The sequence below is a fragment of the Tachysurus fulvidraco genome, chromosome 4 (genome assembly GCF_022655615.1).
Source record: "Tachysurus fulvidraco isolate hzauxx_2018 chromosome 4, HZAU_PFXX_2.0, whole genome shotgun sequence".
Classification (NCBI taxonomy): domain Eukaryota; kingdom Metazoa; phylum Chordata; class Actinopteri; order Siluriformes; family Bagridae; genus Tachysurus; species Tachysurus fulvidraco.
Genome location: NC_062521.1, coordinates 27728043 through 27736273, shown reverse-complemented (window position 1 = coordinate 27736273; position 8231 = coordinate 27728043). Strand labels below are relative to the sequence as shown.

Below are 8231 nucleotides of genomic sequence, written 5' to 3'. Positions count from 1 at the left end.
AGAATTTCAAGTCAATTCAAGTCAAGAAGCTTTTATTGTCATTTCAACTATATATATATATCTGTTGCAGTACATAGTGAAATGAGTCAACGTTTCTCCAGGACTGTGGTGCTACATAAAAACAAAGACAGGTCTAAGGACATGTAAGTAGTCTTAGCCATATAAAGTGCAACTGTGCAACCTGGTGCAAACAGTGCAGGACAAGACAAACAAGACGGACAAGTCAGTGCAGGACAAAAGACAAAAACAGTAAAATAAATAAATAAATGCAATACAATACACAAAAGACAATAAACAGTAAACAGAAACAGCGCCGACTGACCAATGTGAATACTGTATGTGAATACTGTATGTGAATACTGAATGTTCAAACAATATTGTGTGCAGTAATACCAGAGTGAACACGGTTTCTTAGCAGCAGGTCCTTGAGATAATGTATAGAATTGTACATAAACAGCAAATGACTGAAATATTGTATAGTATGTGCAAAACGACTGAAATGTTGGACAGTTTGTGCAAAAGAGCAAAAAAGTGTCTGTTGAGTAAATGGTATTAAGAATCGTGTACAAAGAATGAATTAAGCTGTACTATTAAAAACTGTCAGAGTCTTTCAACCATCACACAGTGATCTTCCATGTGGGTTTGATCTTAAGGATCTACATCAACACGTATTTCACCTTTCTGTAAAGCTTCGTTGTGACAATGACAGCTGTTAGATGTGCTGAACAAAATGAAAATGAACTGAAGGGGAAACTCTAGCCTAGTGTGAAAGCTTGCTTTTCTGTACAGAAATCCCTGTTGCTAAATTTCCCACAACGCTGGAGATATTTTCCCTGGTGTGAGGACCTGGAGTAATGCAGTGCTAATTAGAATCCACTATTTACTCCTACTGAGATTCCTCATTCATGGAAACCCATGGGAGCGTCGCAACACCTGCAGTAATACACACACACACACATGCGCATTCACATGAAATCTCTCTCTCTCTCTCGAGCTCACTAAACACAGCATAATAGGAAATCAATTAAATCAGTAAAACAACACAGGAAATAGAGTATGTTTCAATGCCTGTCTTTATGCCTGCATGGCTTTCTGAATGTATGACATACAAACATAATTTGCTTCCATCATTAACCTCTTTTTTCCAGTACATCGGTGTTCTGTTCCACCAGCAGAAGGGAAATGGACTTTCAATCAGTATAAACAAATGAATGATTTTCTGTCTGTGAGTATGATATAAAATGAGCCAGAATTCTGTTGGCTTTCAGTGTCAGATGTGTGTTTTTCTCTCTGTTGGATATTACACAGAATTTTAGTGGTTGAAGATAAACACCTTCGAAATCTAGATGCTTACGAACAAACACTTGGGCTTGGGTTTGATGTCAGTGTTTTCTTTAAAGATGATTTTCTATGAATATATTGCATATAAGTAGTGGTCTAGATACAAACAGAAATCCTCAGGCAAAACATATTCTTAAAGGTGAAGTGCACGATGTTTTGAAAGCCAATGTTGACATAGTGGGTGTCACCACTGCTTTGATAGCTCCGCCCCACACATTCATACGCAACCCAGGCAACTATTATGGTGGAACGTGCTGGGGCAGCTAGCCGAGGGTGTATTTTTTATCAGTAAATGAACTCAATGAGTAATATTATTGTAATACTGGTCAAATGTGTTTTTTGTAGTACTGTGTGTTGTACCGTGAAAGGTTTAGCTCCGTTTCATGTGGAAGACGACGTTCAACACCTAGAACCCGAGGCAGAGATAACGGCAGGTATCCGCCATGTCAATGTTTCAATAGCTTTCGGCTAATATCAGACATGCGCACCGAACAGTCTCTCTGCCGCATATTGACAAGACGCCCCTTTCCGCTCACTGGCTAAATGTTTGTTTTGTTAGTCGGCCCGATTCAGTTTTCTGAAGCATTTCTCAAACATCGTGCATCCCACCTTTAAAGTCCTAAGTGTCTACTTTTATATTAACCACCACTGTGGCACAACACATGACAAAGACATTCTATGCTAAACATGGACATGACAAAACAGGAGCAAATTCCATTATTTGGACTCTGGGCAAAAGAGTTAAACAATTTAACCTGCTTTTTATTACTTATTATGCAAGACTTAACACAAGACTATGACACTGAGCAACTGAGTAAATCGCCCAAACATCCCAATGTTAGCTGGATGATTGTGTGCTATCTGGGTTGGTTTTATAATATTTGAAGTTTGCTTTTAATAACAATTTGATTCAGTCCTAATCTTTGTTACTTTCTGATGCTAGCTCTCGTTTATTGTGTCTCTCCCTGCTCATGTAATAAGTCTACTGCTTTCATGTAGCATGTCTTAACCCTTTGGTTAACTCTTAACTCTTAATTGCTCAGTTGTATAAATGCGATAGATGTAAGACACCTTGAATTAGGGGGTCTGTCTTCCAAATGTCTGAAATTAACCTTGATTCCAGTCACTGATTGAGTCAGTGTGCATCACGCACATGCTAATTTCAGCAGGGGTCATAGATGGATCTCTGCGTCTCAGAATACAGGACCGAGTCCAACATTTCCTGTAAAATAATTGTAGTGTTTGACGATCTCCACGGAATGCTCAGATGCTCTCGGTCTTTCTCGCTTTCTCACTAGCTCTGTCATTAGTACATATATTATTGCGTAGGAACGATGTTACACAGGTGTGCTGCGTGTTCAGCAGATTTATATTGTATTAAATGGATGGTTTTAGCACCTAAACTCCAAGTGGGATCCCCACATTAATAATAAACGGTGACCCTTATTAAACCTGAAAGTGAACTGAACAGAGCATCCTCTAATTACAGCTGGTGTAGGTTCCACTGGGACACTTTGGGTTATTGTAAGGTTAACGATAATGGTGCTTTCTTCTCTACAATTGCTGTACAAAAGCAGGTGGAGACTGTTGTGTAATCGGGACGATTGTCTACGGTCGGTCTCTGCACACACACACACAACGACAGTTTGTATTATCCACAGTATATGCATTTATTATATTACAATTTTTTTTCTAACAATTTATACATATTCGTGTTAATGAAGAATTTTCAAGGAAAAGTTCACTCAAATCGCTTGTACACATTCATTAGACACACTGGAAATTCAACTAATGTTTTTTCAGAGCACATTTCATTTCAGTGTATGTATTATTTTCAAGTTATTATGGAGGATAATCAGAAGATCAGCACTAAGCATGAACAGAATATAAAATTTTATGACCTCACTTGAAAGCAGACAGGAGGTGGCGATTATAACGTCTTCACTTAATAGCCGAAAACAAAATTATATAAAACTGTCACGAACACAAACACTTGGAGGTAGAATAGAAATTCAGGGTTTTTACTCAGGGTGTCATAAAAAAATATTACAATACCGCTAAAAAAATATATATATAAGGAATAGAAAGTGAAACTGTGAATTGGGAAACAATCCAATAAATATTAGATTAAAAAAAAAAAGGCACGAGTCGATGAGGGTATATTATCTGAGTCCAATAACTGTGTAGCAAAAGACTACATAAAGGGTAAACTACTGTAGGTAAGACTACAAAGGTAAATTATGGACATGAGAAAAATGAATGGAAATAGACATTTGTAACAAAGGTGCTTTTAAACATTTACAGAATTTAGCAAATACACCTCATCCAGAGAAACTTAAATCGTATACAACTAAAGGGCATACGCACATTCAAACGCAGGGATTCAAACGCACAACTTTCTGACTGGTAATCTAACAACTTACCCATAAACACTTGCAGACCAAAGACTAAAAGATCATACTAATTAAAAACACATGCGAATGGTTACTGGGGTAGGAATCCATGGTGGCCATGTTTGTAAACTGTGGTGTAACAGGGTCCCTGACGTGAGGCGATGCAACATCAATAAAGGTATTTGTAGAGTAGCCAAATAGTTATGCGAATTACAAAACATGAAATATTTAAGTAAGGAATAAAACACAATATGTAAGAAGCCTATTTAATTATGTAATTCTTTTCTATGTATAACAAGGGGCTTTAACTGCTTGAGTCACCACTACCCCTAAAGCACCTACCCCTAAAGTTCCACCAAAGAAAATGGTTACAGTGCTCCGACATGACAGATTAGCGTCACACAGATTAGTGTGACGTAATGAAAGGCTATTCGAAAGGCCGTTTGTGTCATCAAAATAGAATTAATACGAAAATAAAATGAGGAACAAAAATATACTAGGAATAGAATTTTGATATAATTTTTTTTCAATAAAAATAGAATTTATTTAAACAAGTTGGAAAGGGAGGAAAATATATGGAAAAATATAAAGATGTATATACTGTATGAACGCAGTGGTATAAATATGAACGGTAAAAATGTGGCATTTGCAGTTATAGTGAAAAAGATTGAAATATCAGGGCATCTGCACTTTATTATTTTTTAAATAATTTTCTGTGTCCTCACAGATACAGTAGCTTCAACATCTGTCTGACTTTATCCATCATTTCCAGATACAGTAAGGTGGAACTGAGGAAACAAACAGAGATGGAAAACACTGCATTTGAAGAATAGGGACTTGGAACAGAAAAGTCTGCTTCATTAAGTCTGTGGTTACTTTGTTCTCTGGATCAAAGTCTCTTGTAATACCGACTCACTGCTGTGAACCGTATTTGTACACGGAAAGTTACAATTACTGTGAAACATGAAGAAGCAGCATGACTCTCTACACACCCTAAATGCCCCGTGAAGATTGAAAGTAAGCTCATATATATTTTTTTTTCTATTTCTTAAAATTTCATGCAGCATTCAGCCAGCAAATTGGAAGATTTTTCTTTTCCTTTCGGGAATATCATCTCCCCTGGTGTGCTCCATATCCAGTGACCCATTAGGTGTGATATCTCTAAAAGCCTTCACACATATATATATATCTCATACTTCCTGTTTTTCTAGGTTTAAATAAAATAATAATCAAATGAATTGTGTCATCTCTCTGTTCTGGTGTTTTATAATATAATGTAACTTTATCTTTCCTACCATTTCCCTTCCTTAGTCTTCTTTTCATCTTTTCAAGAAAGTCAAGATTTTATTGCAACATGAGCAGCCAGTACTGATACAATTCAACCCTCATAACCATATACTGAAAACAGGATTTTAGTATATATATATATATATATATATATATATATATATATATATATATATATATATATATATATGTTATTTTTTTCTTCCAAACATAGGTCAAAGATGTCTGTCCAAAAGAAAAGACAAAAAAAATAAATTGCATTATGCAAAAATAATAAATAAATTGAATTTTTGCTGGGTGGCTCATTTCACTTCTCTATTATTGCATTTAAATACTACTAAGTGAAATAAGTACGGAGAACAAAAAGCAATACAATGTCTCCTTTATTACTAATCTCTGCATTGTATGACAGCTTTTCTGTACTTTATAATCTCGTATATATTTTGTGTATTCAGGTGAAATTATGACGTTTCTCATTTTTTCTTCTGTAACCCAAAAGCTTTATGTTGACATGTTCAATTTTCTTAATTATTTAATAAAACTATGGTGCATGAATACCTAAACTTGCACTTGTGAGCTCAATGACGTTAAATAATAAGTCCCTTAATTAATATAAAGACGTCATTACTTTCCTTGCATGAAGACTCTTTGTGAAATAATTCTGGAAAGATTTCAGGGTAAAACCAAGATCACCTAATAAGGTAAGCCTCCTTTCACTCAAATCTCACGTTCCATGTTATATATAAGATACAGGATGCAGAGGCAGAGAATGTACAGCAGGGGGCAGAGCATGCATTCACCAAGCCTTACCATTATTTTTCTCAGTTAAAGGAGATGTGGAGAGTTCACAGACATATACTGTAGAGCTACACTGGTTTATTGACAGTGGAGTGGATGGTGGATGGAGTCCTACTATGCAGTCATGTGGGTGACACCTTCTGGCTCTCTTTTTTATTTATGCTGTCATAGCTAGACTTGCTAAAGTCCCTGCTTGATCTCTGCGAACAATGAACATTGACCTTAAACATTATGTGACAATAATCATAATCTCTCTCTCTCTCTCTCTCTCCCCCTCTCTCTCCCTCCCTCCCTCCCTCCAACTCTTGGAGATCCCAGTGATCATGAACCATTCTGCTCTCTGGACCTCTCTGATCCATCCTAAGGTCCGGTTTCTGGTTGTTTCATCACCTCTCACTGCTGATGAGGATGTTCCACATGGACAGCCTGGAGATACAGGAGATTACTGTGGAAGGTGTCACATAGAAATCATTTGAATTGAGGAATACAGACAGTTTCTGTCCAACAAAAATAGACATGTTTAACCTACTATCAATTTCTTGGTTACAAAACCGTGGTATAATGTAAAATTTAAAAAATATTGCACGTTATCAAAGGGAAAATGATTTATGATCACTCTCCGGTGTCACCAAGTGTGAGCAGCAATTGTCTTCCCCTTGAATTCTGCGTTCGGGTCTGAGCTTTCAGTATCTCAAGATTCCTCTTGGCCCGGTGTATTAGCAGGAGCTCATCACAGCATCACACCAAAGCACAAACACTTTCCTTCCTCTCTAGTAAATTTATACAGCATAGACTTGTTGAGTGCCTACTCAAAATTTCATGTACACCCCAGAAACCTTTTGAAAAGCCACTTCAGGCAGTACATCTTCATTCCTTTCTAAGTTTATAGTAGTTTGGAGCCTTTGAGCAGCCACAGTAACTATCAAAGGGGCAGTAGAGATGCTTCTGCTATTGCAGCCTTTAATCTGGAACCTCCTGTCGGACATTAGGACCTCCGTGGGATCTGCAAAATATCTCAAATAATTTTTTCTTTAGAAAAAAAACTAAACAAAATTCAATGCAGTATCATCTTGGTGAAAAATTGATTTTTTAGTATGACATAAATGGCTCACACTGAGACAGGTAATAACACACTGTGTGTTCTCTAAGCACAGATATATTTGTGGTGGACTGGGAAAACCTGTCGGATGTTCTTGTGACTCAATATGGGTGAGAAAAATCAAGTCATGTCTAGGGTTAAAGAACCATATGTAACCAGTCTGATGCCAGTCAGCTTACAGTACATGTCTTTGGACTGGTTGAGGAACCCACAGGAAACCTTGAAGCACAGGGAGAACACACACAGTAAACTCTACACACAGTTGTTTGGGAATAAAACCCCCAACTCCAAGGGCTTGACATTTACATTCATGGCCTTTGGAAGCCCTTACATTTATCTCGTTTCTACAGCTGAGCAATTGAGGGTTACGGCTTAGAGACCCAGGAATGGCAGATTGGTGGCCTTGGGATTTAAACTCAGAACCTTTCATTCAGTAGTCCTCTGAGTTACCACTTCCGCATGAGGCAGATGTGATTATACTAACCACTAAAATCTGAACAAGTGAAGGCTTCCTAGGCTGTAATACATTTTCAAGAGAAACTGTTTTGTTGATCAGCACCTGGGACCTCGTGCACATTAAACTTTATCTAAGTTTAGCTAAGTTTATTTAAAGGGTCTAATACATTTACATATACATTTACATTGTAAATATGGATTAAAGTACTATTTTTGTTTTTTGATTTAGTGTAGGAGGGCAAGGTGGCTTAGTGGTTTTTACATCTTTTCACCTCATGCGATTCCCGCCTCCGCCTTGTGTGTGTGGAGTTTGCATGTTCTCCCCGTGCCTCGGGGGTTTCCTCCGGGTACTCAGGTTTCCTCCCCCGGTCCAAAGACATGCATGGTAGGTTGACTGGCATCTCTGGAAAATTGTCCGTAGTGTGCGTGTGTGTGAGTGAATTAGAGTGTGTGTGCCCTGTGATGGGTTGGCACTCTGTGCAGGGTGTATCCTGCCATGATACCCAAAAACAGCTGAAATAGGCACAGGCTTCCCGTGACCCGAGAAGTTCGGATAAGCGGTAGTAAATGAATGAATGAATGATTTAGTGTACGACTTCAAATGAAACGAAGAGGACTTATTTATCTTTAGTAATTATGAGTGTTCTCTGGGACTATGCTAGCTGCCATTATTTTTTCTTGATATTTCACGTTAACAGTTAACAAACACCACATTCATGAAGCACCGTGAGTGATTATATTTGGAAGTGTATTATAATAAATAATCTATTCTATTTGCATCTAAATATACTAGATGTTACCGGTAATGCAATCAGAAGAAAATAACATTTAAGAAATTAAACTGAACCGATTTAAAC

The 8231-nt window shown here is 37.3% G+C and overlaps 1 long non-coding RNA gene across 1 annotated transcript; it reads left to right on the top strand.

Annotated features, from left to right (window-relative positions):
• The first annotated feature begins 4254 nt into the window (after positions 1-4254).
• Positions 4255-7767, top strand: LOC125141050. Its single transcript, XR_007140411.1, has 3 exons — positions 4255-4365; positions 4507-4751; positions 6131-7767. It is a non-coding gene; the product is annotated as an uncharacterized LOC125141050 (long non-coding RNA).
• The last annotated feature ends 464 nt before the right edge of the window (positions 7768-8231 follow it).